Here is a 13,083-nt window from a genome sequence, read left to right on the forward strand (position 1 = left end):
CCCGGGGGCGGGGGGAGCGCGGTGGAGCCACCGCCCCGCCCGGGAACCGGGGGGTTCTGGCGGCGGCCGAGCCCCCTCCCCGCCTGTGCGCCCCCGAGGTGGGGTTGGGTGGGGGGACACCCCCTTCCCTGGGTGGGGTCTCACGGCAGTGGGGTCACCCCGGGGTGCTGCTGGCTCCATCCCCGACAGATTTGGGGTGTCTCTGCCTCCAGCCCCATCACTCCGGGGTGCTGCTCAGCCGTTCCTGACACCCTTAGGGTGCTGCGCCCCCCGCCCCAGAACCCCTGGGGGCCTCAGCCCCCATCACCAACCCCCCCTGTGCCCCCAGCCCTGTCCCTCTTGGGGTGCTGCTCACCCCACCCCCGTCACCCCTGGGAGGGTCCACGGTGCCATTTGGGCCTGTCCTGACCCCCCGAGGACTGTCCTGGTGCAGGTGGCCTCAGCTATGTCCCCCGGTAGTCCTGTCCCCCCGTAGTGCTGTCACCCCATGGTGCTGTCACCCCATGGTGCTGTCACCCTGTGGTGCTGTCACCCTGTGGTGCTGTCACCCCATAGTCCTGCTCACTCCAGGGTGTCTCACCCCGGGGTTTTGCTCATTCCAGGGTCCTGCTCATCCCAGCCCCGTCACCCCTGGGGTGTCCTGTGGGGACAGGAGCTGCTGTGGGGACGGGTCCTGCTGTGGGTCAGGTCCCGCTGTGTCACAGGTGTCACTCCCCTGCTCCCCACCTCACTGAGCTCCCTGGCACAGCACAGGGAGGGTTTTCCCCTCGGGGTGTTCATCTTCTTTCCACTTCTGGGAAAAGTGGATTCTTCTGATTTCCTAGAAGTGGAAAGAGGAGGAACACCCCGAGGAGGAGCACCCCGAGGAGGAACACCCCGAGGAGGAACACCCCGAGGAGGAAGGGAAACGGGGCTGAGCTGCGGGGTTGCAGCCTCCCTGCAGCGCCGGGGGGTCTCACCCCCTGGATTCCACCGGGGGCTCCCCAAACCCAGACCCCTCTGTGCCACCCCACGCCTCCCACATTCCTGGAGGACAAATCCCAAGCGCCCTATCCTGATCCCTGGAGCTTTTTCAGGCTCCCACCTCCTCCCAGAGCCCCCGGGGGTGGCAGCACCCCCTGTCCCCAGCACGAACTGTGCCACCCAGCCCCGCAGCACCCAAGGCCAGACTCGGAGGGGAAAACAATGTCCCGCTGTGTGTGCCGCACCAACAAGGTCATGTTTTGTCTCCGGCCTCCTCTCCCTCCCCCTGGCACATCAGCTCACCCCCGCTGGAGCGAAATTGCTGTTAATTAAAACAGGCGGCATCTTCCTGATTGACTTTTGGGTGCCAGTTGATAAAAAGCCCTTGGACGGCTGCCGGCTTGGCCGGGAGGGCCGGAGCAGCCCCGGGAGCTGGGCAGGGCATTCCCGGCTGGAAAACAGCACAGCCAGGGAGGACCCAGAGTCCGAGGGAGTGCGGGGTTATGGACACTCGGTGTTTGCTCCCAATCCCAGCTCCAGGCTGCTGATCCCAGCTGGGGAGGAAATTCCCGGCTGGGGAGCCCTTCCCGGTGTCCCTGCAGCCGTTCAGGCTTGGGAAATATCCACGTCAAATCCACACTTCTCTTCCCATCTTCCAGGAGGGGTTTGCAGCTTTTCTGCTGGAGGTCGTTTCATCCTGGCTCTTCTCGTCGGGAATGCAAACAGGCCTTGAGCCCTTGTGCCATGCCATGCCATCCCATTATCCCATGCCATCCCATTATCCCATGCCATGCCATCCCATTATCCCATGCCATGCCATTATCCCATGCCATGCCATGCCATGCCATTATCCCACCCCATCCCATCCCATCCCATCCCATCCCATCCCATCCCATCCCATCCCATCCCATCCCATCCCATCCCATCCCATCCCATCCCATTATCCCATCCCATCCCCTCCCGTCTCCCTCCAGGGACGTTCCCATCTCCCATCCCAAAGCCACAGGGTGTTTTTATCCCACAGACGGGAGTGGCTCCAGCAGCTCGTCCCCCCTGGACCATCCCCGCTCCTGGGGGGCTCTGGCTCTTGGGTTGGGGACACCCCATGTGTCCCCTGTGGAACGGGCACTTGTGGGGAGGCGTTTCCTTGGATTCCAGGGGATTTGTGGGGCTGGGGTTGGGGCTGGGGTCAGACTGGGGACTCCAATCCTTTTCCAGAGGGCACAGGGAGCTTCATCCCGCTGCTCTCCCCTCTCCTGGAGCACCAGGACGTGCAAAGGGCAAACTGGAATACGGCAAAGCTGCGCCGGGGGGTGACAGTGACAGCCCCCTGCCACCCCAGGCCCCCTGGACAGGCTTTTCCCAGCACCTTTCATCTCCCAGGAATCCCCGTCCCTCCCATCCCGGCTTTTCTGCAGCGCTGGTTATAAAATATCCGCGGATCCCGGCTGTGCCTCCTCTCCCAGGGCACAGGGGAGGGATCTCTGTCCTTCCCTTCTCCATCCCTGCTCCATCCCTGCTCCTTCCCTTCTCCATCCCTGCTCCTTCCCTGCTCCTTCCCTGCTCCTTCCCTGCTCCATCCCCGCTCCTTCCCTTCTCCATCCCTGCTCCTTCCCTGCTCCATCCCTGCTCCATCCCTGCTCCATCCCTGCTCCTTCCCTTCTCCATCCCTGCTCCATCCCTGCTCCTTCCCTTCTCCATCCCTGCTCCATCCCTGCTCCTTCCCTTCTCCATCCCTGCTCCTTCCCTGCTCCTTCCCTGCTCCATCCCTGCTCCATCCCTGCTCCATCCCTGCTCCTTCCCTGCTCCTTCCCTGCTCCATCCCTGCTCCTTCCCTGCTCCATCCCTGCTCCATCCCTGCTCCTTCCCTGCTCCATCCCTGCTCCATCCCTGCTCCTTCCCTGCTCCATCCCTGCTCCCTCCCTGCTCCATCCCTGCTCCTTCCCTGCTCCATCCCTGCTCCTTCCCTGCTCCTTCCCTACTCTATCCCTGCTCCCTCCCTGCTCCATCCCTGCTCCATCCCGCCGTGGATCCGCTCCCCCCGAGCCCTGCAGCTCCCTGGGGTGACCCGTGCCTGTCCCCCGCCGCTTTTTCCACCTTTTCCCTCCTCCGTGCGTGGCTGGGCACGGGTGGAGAAGGGCACAGAGCGGGATTTGGTGAATTCCAGCACGGCTGGATCCCATCCCCGCCTTTCGCTCCCACCGGGAGCTGCGGGAGGGGGAGGAACCCGCAGGATCCCCGCAGATTACGCTCTGCCTGCTCCTCCAGCAGATGGACAGGGCAGACAAATCTGCGCCGCTCCTGCCCGCCAGATCCTTGCGGATGTTGTTTTCCACTTTCCAGACCTACTTAAACTGCGGCTGATTATTAATTTATTGGGTGTTAAGCGCTGGGAGGCTGCAGGGCAGAGCGGGGAGCTCAGCCCCGGCACCAGCGGGCTGGAGAGGGGCAGGAGGGACCGGCCCCAGCCCCTGGTCCTGCCCTGCGTCCCCCCGGCCCTTAATGAGGAATTAAGGCAATTATTTATTGATGGGCCCGGCTCATCCTCTCCGGGATTTTATCCCGAGTTAAAGGGGCCCAGCCAGGGCGACCAACAGAGCTGGGAATCAAAACAGAGGGATTTCCACATTGATTTATAAATAGCGAGGGAATTAACTAATTAGATCTCTCCGGGGAGAGAATTCCAGCGGGGAGAGTGAGGGGTTGGGCTGGATGGATGGTGGAGGCTTCTGCCACCACTGCAGTGACGGGGACAGCCCTTAGGGACAGCCCCGAGCTGCTTTAGGGTCTGGGGGCTGCCCCTGTAGGGTCTGGGGGCTGCCCCTGAGGGGTCTGGGGGCTGCCCTTGTAGAGTCTGGGGGCTGCCCTTGTAGAGTCTGGGGGCTGCCCTTGTAGGGTCTGGGGGCTGCCCCTGAGGGTTCTGCCCCTGTAGGGTCTGGGGGCTGCCCCTGAGGGGTCTGGGGGCTGCCCCTGTGGGGTCTGCCCCTGTAGGGTCTGGGGGCTGCTGCAGTTTGTCCCTCCCAGGACACGGGCCTGCCCTGGGGGTGCTCTGGGTGCACACCCCGTGGGATTCAGGGTGAAGGCACCCGAGCATCCTCAGCTCCCAAATCCTCCACGCCGGGGGATCCCTGAGGGAGCCAGGCCCAGCAGGAGGAGCAGGGAATCTCCCCCCTTTGCCGAGCAGAGCCTGGGCACAGCCCGTGGTACCGAGGCACCTCTGAAGAGCACCTGGGAGAGGCCTCCAGGGCCAAGCGAGGCTCTCCTGGGAACGTGGCAGGGCCCAGCAGCAGCGTCCCCAAATCCTTCCTGCCCTGGGCAAGGCTCCAGCCCGGGAGGCTGTGGAGAGGAGCTGACTTCCCCTAGAAACACATGAAAGGGCCCCTTCTTGTGTTTGCCAGAGCCCCGTCATTTTGGGTTGTGAAGATCCCATGGCAACCGGCGCCTTCTGCAACTGCACTTGCTATTTCTGGGCCGGCTTCTCCCCTCCTGTGGGATCATCCCGTGGGATCAGTCCCAGCCCTGGGCCTTTCCCAGCCCGGCACCCCCTTCCCAGAGGTGCTGAGAGCAGGAGGGAGAGAGGAATCTCCTCCTCAGCTCCTCTTGGAGCCCACCTGCCCCTCCTTGGGATGTTTGCAAAGAGCCAGGCCTGATCCCCCTCCCCTCCAGCCTCACCCTCAGGCTGGGCTGTGCAGCCCCAGGGTGACAACGGGGACAGTGGTGGCACGTGAGGGTCACCAGGGACGTGATCTGGGGGCAGCTTTGGGGCTCAGCACTCCCACACCGCCTTTCCCAGCCTTGTGGAAGAACAGGAACCCCTGGAACGCCCCGGCCCGGGCATCCCGCTCATCCCACGCTCCTTATCTCCCATATCCCGGCCCCAGGCTGCGTCCCGGGGCTGATAAAGCGCTCCTGACCCTGAGAGCTGCACGGCTGCCAGCGGTGCCTGCAGGGATCCGGGAATGCAGCCGGGAGCGGGGCTGGGGCGCTGCTCCCCTGACCTGGGCAGGGTCCCCGGGCCGGGGCCAGGCAGGGACAGCTCCCAGAGCATCCTTCCTCGCCGAGGGGGAAGTTTATAACGGGAACAAAGGCCAGGCTGGCTCCAAGAGGAGCTTTTCCCGTGCTGTTTCCTGGCTCCCGCACGCCACGGCCGGGGCAGCAGGGCGGGAGGGCTGGGTGTGATTTGGGGTCCCAGTATCCCACCCAAGCCCGCCCTCCGGCACTGGGGAACCACTCCCGTCACTCCAGGCCTTTGTCCAAACCTCTCCGGCCCTCTGGGACCCCCTGGGAGGGGCTCTGGGGCCTCCCCTTCCCCACGAGGGCTCCCCCAGCTCCCCCAGCCCTTGGAGCATCTCCCGGAGCCTCCTCCGGGCTCATCCCCACACCCCGCCCGAGCCCGGGGCTGCAGGTGCGGCCCCACCTGAGCGGGGCACACGGGGACAACCCCGGGGCAGCGGGGACACGACCTCCCACCCCCTCCCCGTGCCCCCCGAGCGCCGTGACCCCTCCTGGCCGCGCTCCCCGGGCCCGGTGGCCGCCGGTGGCCGGGCAGGGACGCAGGGGAGCGGGCCCGGGGCCGCGGAGCCTCCCCCGGGAGCAGCGGGATGTGAAGGGCCCCTTTCTCCCCGAGAGTCAATGTGGCTTTTTGTGCTGCGCCGGGGCTGATACCGCCGAGCGGGGACAGACAATGCGAGCCATTGTTCCCTCCTCAGCCACATCTGACGGGCCCGGGCGCGGAGAAGAGGCCAGTGTGTGCCCGGGAGGAGGGGGAAGGGACCGGCACCGGGCAGCGGGGGGGCGCGGGGACCCCCGAACCAGCCCCGGGAGGCTGTGAAACCACCTCGGGTCGGGTCGGAAGGGAGCTCAAAGGGCGTTTGGATGTTGGGGGTGTTTGTGGCAGAGCGCGGAGAATCATCCCCGGCAGCCGCGAGCTTCCCGCCCCGCTCGTCCTAATGGAATATTAATTATGAACCCTCATTAGGAGCCTGCCAGTGTCAACACCACCGGCGCTCCCGTTGCTGCTGCCTCTCCCCCAGGTCCTGGCTGCTTTCCTGGGGCTTCGGGGGGATCTGAACCCCTGGGAAATGCAGGGAAAAGCCTCTCCCCAAAACTGAGCAGGGGCTCGGTGCCTGCCCGGGGGGAGCGGAGCGCGGGGGGGAATCCCGGCCGTGCCGGGGCTCTCTGCAACTTCCCAGCAGAAATCCCCTCCTTCCCTTTATCCCGGGCCGGGATTGCTTCACTGCCAGCAGCAGAATTCCCCCTTGGCCTCCGGGCGAACCCGAAAGTGTCCCCAGGGTCGCCGCGGCACGGAGACCTCGGCGGTGGCTCCGGGGGGGGGGTCGCGGTTTTTGGGGAGCGCTTCGCCCTCCCAGGAATTCCAGCCGTGCCCGGGGAGCTCCCAATCCCCTCGGGGGCCGGCGGGATGCGCCGGGAGGGGGCACGGAGGGGTTTGGGACCCTCCGGAGCTGTTCCCACCCCCCCTCACTCCCCCGGGGCTCTCAGGGCGGGATGAGCGCGGGGGGGTCCCCGCTGGAAGGGTCCCTGGGTCCCACCCCTCGGGAGGGGTCTGCAGGCGGGTTTGGGGGTCTGCAGGCGGTTTGGGGGGTCTGCCGGCGGTTTTGGGGGTCTGCCGGCGGTTTTGGGGGTCTGCAGGCGGGTTTGGGGGGTCTGCAGGCGGTTTTGGGGGGTCTGCAGGCGGGTTTGGGGGTCTACCGGCGGCGGTGCGGCCGCGGCCGGGGGCAGCGGGGCCGTCCCCGCCCCCACGGCGCGCTGGGATGCAGCGGCGGATGCAGCTCGGGCAGACTTGCATGGCCGTAACCATGGCAACGGCAGCGCGGGGGGATGCGGGAGGACCGGGGAGAACCGGGGGGGACCCGGGGGGAGCGGGGGGAGCGGGGCTGCAGCGCTGCCCTCGCACCCAGGGCCGGCTTGGCCGCGTCTGGGGTCACCCCACATCTGGATTTGCATCTGGCTTTTCCCAGGTCTGGCTTTTTCCAGGTCTGGCTTTTCCCAGGTCTGGCTTTTCCCAGGTCTGGCTTCGCCCTCCATCTGTGTTTTTGCGTGTCTGGGGTTGCCCCACACCCTGGGTCACCCCACATCAGCTTTCCCCTCACACCTGCCCCCTCCCAGCCCTGGGTTCCTCCCCCGTCTGCCTTTTTCCAGGCTTGGCTTCACCTTTCCCCCCGCGGGGGTCACCCCCTCCCGCAGCCGCTGCACTCGGGGCTGCTCTCGGTCCCCCGGGAGGGGCGGGAGGGCCGCGGGGGGAGCCCCGAGCCCCGGGAGGAGCGGGGGGAGCCCCGAGTCCCCGCCGGGGCCATCAGAGCCGCCGCTGTTTGCTTTGGCGCGGCTCCGCGTTAACTTTGAACCGCGGCCGTTTCTCCTCTCCCTCCGCGCCTCCCCAGGGCTCTGAACCTCGGGGTGCCGCCACCACCCCCCCCCCCAGCACCCTAGGGTGCTGCAGAGACCCCCCCAAAACTCATAACAACAGGACGGGCGCGTCCCGCTGCTCGCAGCCGCGCTGGGGACAGCGCTGGAGACACGGGGGACACTCCGTGGCTGGCACTGGTGGCAGCGCCAGGCCGGTGCTGCCCACCTGCCCGCCCCGCCGGCCGGCCCAGCCCCCGCAGCCGCCGCGTTTGGCAGCGGAGCGGCTCAGCTGGAGCTCAGCCTGCGGCGCTGGAGTGACCCACTAACCTTCTTCTCCTTAAAAATGCATGAAATGCAGCAGCTGCCGCGGGGAGCGGAGCATGCAGCGGGGCGGGCACGGGTGGGCGGCGGGGCGGGCACGGGGGGCAGCCCGGGGAGGGAGGGAGAGAGGGAGGGGATGCCCTGCGCCCCCCCAGGTTTGGGGGGCTGGAGGTGTTGGGACCGCGGCGCATCCCCGGCCCTGGTGGGAGCCGTGGTGGAGCGAAATCCAGGCGGATTCACACGAAATCCACCCGAATTCCCACGAAATCCACCAGAATTCACACGAAATCCACTCTAATTCACACGAAATCCACCCGCAGTGATGTCCCGAGGGCGCTGCCGCGGCCGGGGCTCGCTCGGACACCCCCAGGAGCCACCCCCGCCCCGCTCGGTGCCACCGGGGTGTCCCGCGGGTGGCACGGGGGGGTGGCAGGGTCCTGGCAGGGTCCTGGCAGGGGGAGCGGCCTCTCCCCGGCGCTGCCATCGCAGCCCTGACCTCGTTTCTCGGCGGCTCCTCCGCGCCTTTAATGCACCCGGAGCAGATGGCAGCGGGCCGGGGGGGCCGGGGCAGCGGGGGCGCCGCGGCCCAGCCCCACCGAGGGACACGGACCCCGCTCCCCGAGCCCCCCGCGTCCCCCGGGACCCTCGCAGGGGTTAACAGCTCCGATTTAACGCGGCTGGTTTGATTTGGGTCTCGTTCGCACGGCTGATCGCGGCTGCGACACCTCCGTGAGGATGCGGGGATATTTTTAGCTGCTCTGCCTCCGCCTGAGCCGCCCCCGGGCAGCCCCCGGGCCGTGTCCGACCCCCGAGTCCCCCCGGAGAGGGACAAACACCCGCGGCCTTCTCGGGGAGGAGAGGAGGATTTGCAGGATTAAAGTTTTGCCTTTGTTTCTGTGGTCGCAGCCCTGTCTGGAGAAGGAGAAACGACGCCAGGGACCGACAGCAGCACAGGCTGGATTGAGTAAACAACGGAGCTGCTCCATCCCTGCCGGAGCGGAGCGGGAGCCGCGTTTTCCCGTCCTTTTCCCGTCCTTTTCCCTCCGAAATTCCCGGCCTGGCCTCCGCGTGCTGCAGCCTCGGAAAGAGGGAGGAAATCCCAGCGCGGGGGGGTTCCCGAGGCGTTTTGGAAATCTCTGCGGGGTCTGAGCCCTGACTCACCCCGGGGGAAGGGCCGGGAGCTCCACGGGAGCTGCGCTGGGCTGCCCTGGCACCCCCGGCCCCACGCGTGGCCCCCCAGCCCCACGCGTGTCCCCCCAGCCCCACACGTGTCCCCCCAGCGCCGGCCATGTGGCAGAGCCATCAGTGTTTCCCGCTCCCCCCAGGCTAATTAACATAAATTGACACTGACTAATTAACCGTCCCGCCTCATTAGAGCCCGGATGTCGCATCCCCGGGAACAGCAGGCGGCCGAGCCGTGGCTATCAGCGCATGGTGGTCACGTTCCGCCCCGCGCCGGCCACCGGCCACCGGCCATCCCCCCCTGTCCCCACGGCTGTCCCCATCCCGCGGGCCTCGTGAGGCTGCCAGCAGCGATAACGAGATCGGTGCCTAATCCACTTATTCCTGGCTGGAGCAGAGGGCCGGCAGCCTGTTCCCGACACCGCGGGGGGCTCTGAACGGGAAAAAACAGCGCTGGTCCCGGGAAGAACCGCGCTGGTCCTGGGAAGAACCGCGCTGGTCCCGGGAAGAACCGCGCTGGTCCCGGGAAGAACCGCGCTGGTCCCGGGAAGAACCGCGCTGGTCCCGGGAAGAACCGCGCTGGTCCCGGGAAGAAGAACCGCGTTGGTCCCGGGAAAAGGAACCGCGCTGGTCCCGGGAAGAACCGCGCTGGTCCCGGGAAGAAGAACCGCGCTGGTCCCGGGAGGAACCGCGCTGGTCCTGGGAAGAAGAACCGCGCTGGTCCCGGGGAGGGGGCGGTGAAACGCCCGGAGAGCCCTGCGGGGGCTGAGCCCCCGGGGGAAGGTGACAGCGGCGGCAGAGCGGCCTTGGGGAGCAGCAGGATGAGCAAATCTTGCATCAGCCTGGCGGGGAGATCAGGAGCCCTGCCCAGCCCTCGCAGAGCCGCGAGGGAGCGGCGGGGAGCAGGGGAAGGTCACCCCAAGGCGGTGACAGCCAGCTCGGCGGGAGGAAGGAAAAATGGAATTTTTTCACTTCCCTGTTTGCTCAGGGCTGCCTGGGGAGAGGGGGTTCCGTCCTGCCGCTCCCTCAGGGCTGAGTCACCCCCGCGCGGTTTCGGGGACACCCTCGGGCTCAGCGTGGGAATGTCCCGCCCTCGGCAGCACCCCCGAGCCGGGAGCACCCTCAGCTCCCCAAAATCGGGCTCTGGGGGCAGCGCGGATGCTCCTGCAGAGCTCCCTGCGCGCCGCCAGAGCCGTGGATGAGAAACTGGGTCAGCGGGCGATCCCCAAAAGTGATCGGAACCGGGGAATTGCCGCTCCCCGGGGCGAGCCCGAGGGCGGATCCGCTCCGTTCGATGCTTTCCCCGCTGAGCTGGGAGGGAGCGGCGGGCGGAGGGGGACGGGGACAGGGACAGGGACGGGGACAGGGACAGGTCCCACGCAGGGCTCGAGGAGGGCGCAGGGTGCTGGGACAGACCCTGGGGACACGCGTGGAGCCCAGGACACCCCGTGGGAAGCTCGGGAAGGAGCCCCGGGGGGGTTGGAGGGTGCTGGGACAGCCGGGAGTGCTGAGCGCGGGGGAGGCGGGCAGGAAGCGGGGCCCGGGGCAGGAAGGCAGCCCCGGCTCCGGGCAGGGCGGAAAAGCAGAGGAAGAGCGGAGGAAAGGCTCGAGGCCACGGCGGTGGCGGCGGGAGGAAGCCCGGCCCGGGCAGGAGCTGTCCCGGTGCCCGCTGTCCCCGCGGGGAGGGGACGGGACCGAAACCCGCCCGCTCCCGGCAGAGCCTCGGGCCCAGAACGGCCCCGGTGGGGCTGCAGGTCCTGGCGTGCCCCGTGTCGGCCACACCCCGGCACTTGCAGCCTGTGGGAGATCCCCAAAGGGGGAGCAGCACCCTTGAGACACCCTTTGGTGGCCTTGGAGGTGACGCTGCCATCGCGGGGTCTGACCGAGGATTCAGAACCCCCAGAGGTGTGGGGTGGGTTTGGGGTTCTTTAGGGTCCTTTGGAGCTCTGGGAGGATTTTTGGGGCTGGGATGGGGCCACCGCAGAGCCTGAACCCCACCGGGGGACATTCCTGACACTGCCTCCCCCTCCTCTCCACAACTTTTGGGAATTGTCCCAAGGCCCTCCAGAGCCTCCTCTCAGCCCTCAAAGCACCTCCAGCTCAGGTCACCGGGAATATTCAGCTCAAACCGAGTCCCCCGTGCCGGGGGTGTCACCGCGCTGTCCCCCAGCCCCGAGCGGAGGCGCCGGAGCTCCGGGAGCCGCTGGAGCTCCGGGAGAGCCGCTGGAGCTCCGGGAGCCGCCGTCCCTGCTCGGCAGCGGAGCTGTTGAATATTTATCGCGGCTGCCGGGGAAAATGGCAGCGGAAGCGCGGGGGGGACGCGGGGCGGGAGGGTCCATCTGGCCCCGCGCTCGGTGTCACCATCTGGTCCCCTCCGGGGGCCCCGGGGTGCCGCGGGCGCTGTCCCCGCTCCCGGGCACCGGGACCGCCAGTTTGGTGGCCTCGGGTGACGGGAGAGGTTTCGGGGGGTGGCTCGGGGTCCTCCCGGGCCTGGGTGCCCCTGGCGGGCTTGTTTGAACGAGGAAATGCGGACGTGTGCGTGATTGTTAATGAGGGTGCGCGTGTGCTAATTGGGGGCTTGTAATTCCGGCGGGACCGGGCCTGCCCCGGTTTTGGCCGGGTGAGCCCTGGGGAAGGCCGGGGTTGTTGTGGTCAGCCCTCCAAAATTTGGGTGTCCCAAGGGGGTCCCGGGGCTCTGGGGCTGGGGGGAGCAGGGCCCGGGGGTGCTCGGGGGTCCCCCAGCCCGGGGGACGCTGACAGGATCAGCACGGGGGGATTTTCCCCTCTCTGGTGCTTTTTCCTCCCCTCGATCTCACCCCAAACCCACGGAGGTGTGAGGTGACAGTGGGCAAAGGAATCCTTAATTAACCACTTCAGGAATTTGGCTTTATTAATGAAAATAATTTATGAATTATGAGGGAGGAATTAAAGCTCTGGATGCAGGGTGGCACAGCTCAGGTGGGGTCACCTTGGGGTTTGGGGGATGCTCCCATCCTTTCCCAGCTCAGGAACTGTTGGGGGCTGGATTTGGCCGTGGAGCAGCCAGGGATGGGCAGGGGGGTTTGGGATGGACGAGGAGGAGCTGGGAGGTGTCTGACAGGTCCCCAGCGGAGCTGCAGGATCGCCCAGAAATCCGGGATCAAATAACCCAGGATCACCCAGAAATCCGGGATCAAATAACCCAGGATCACCCAGAAATCCGGGGTGCAACAACCCAGGATCACCCAGAAACCCGGGATCAGATAATCCAGGATCACCCAGAAACCTGGGATCCAATAACCCAGGATCATCCAGAAATCCGGGATCAAATAACCCAGGATAATCCAGAAATCCAGGATCAAATAACCCAGGATCACCCAGAAATCTGGGATCAAATAACCCAGGATCACCCAGAAATTCGGGATCAGCAATCCAGGATCACCCAGAAATCTGGGATCCAACAATCCAGGATCACCCAGAAATCCGGGATCAAATAACCCAAGATCACCCAGAAATCTGGGATCCAATAACCCAGGATCACCCAGAAACCTGGGATCCGATAACCCAGGATCACCCAGAAATCCGGGATGTTGGATCCCAAGATCACCCAGAAATCTAGAATCCAACAACCCAGGATCACCCAGAAATCCGGGATCCAATGGCCCAGGATCACCCAGAAATCCAGGATGCACCAATCCTTCATCTGTGCCGAGCCGCGCTGGCACCAGGCAGGAATTGGCTGCTTGGAGGTCCCAGGAACCGGGATCAGGGTGGGAGACGCGGCTTCCCGGGAATGTCGGGGCGGCTTTGAGGGGAAAACATCCCCTCCCCATCGGCTGCGTCCGCCGGGAGGCGGGAGGGGATTCCGGGCGGGAGCCAGGAGGGCGAAGCTTTCGGGGTGTGCACAGGGCAGGGCTGAGCTCATGGAGGGAATTCCCGCCGGGAATTTCGCTCCAGCGGGGCTGTGCTGGGGCTCCGTGCGTGGGGACAGCCCAGGATGGGTCCTGGGAGGTGTGAGCTGGGTCCTGGCAGATGTGAGCTCCCGACCGGGGCACCCCCGGCTCGGGTTTGGGCGTAATTCCCGCGCTTTGATGTCATAATTGATGTCATCACCTCCTCCCGAGGGACCCTCGGTACCTGCGGCAGACCTGGCCCTGGCATCTGGCCGCTAATCCCGGGATTAGCGGGCGTGGGGAGCGCGGCAGATGGAGCCGGGCCAGCCCGGGACCCCCGGGGGGCAGCCCGGGACCCCCGAGAGGCAGCCCGGGACCCCCG

Source organism: Prinia subflava, chromosome 24 (assembly GCF_021018805.1).
Source record: "Prinia subflava isolate CZ2003 ecotype Zambia chromosome 24, Cam_Psub_1.2, whole genome shotgun sequence".
NCBI lineage: Eukaryota > Metazoa > Chordata > Aves > Passeriformes > Cisticolidae > Prinia > Prinia subflava.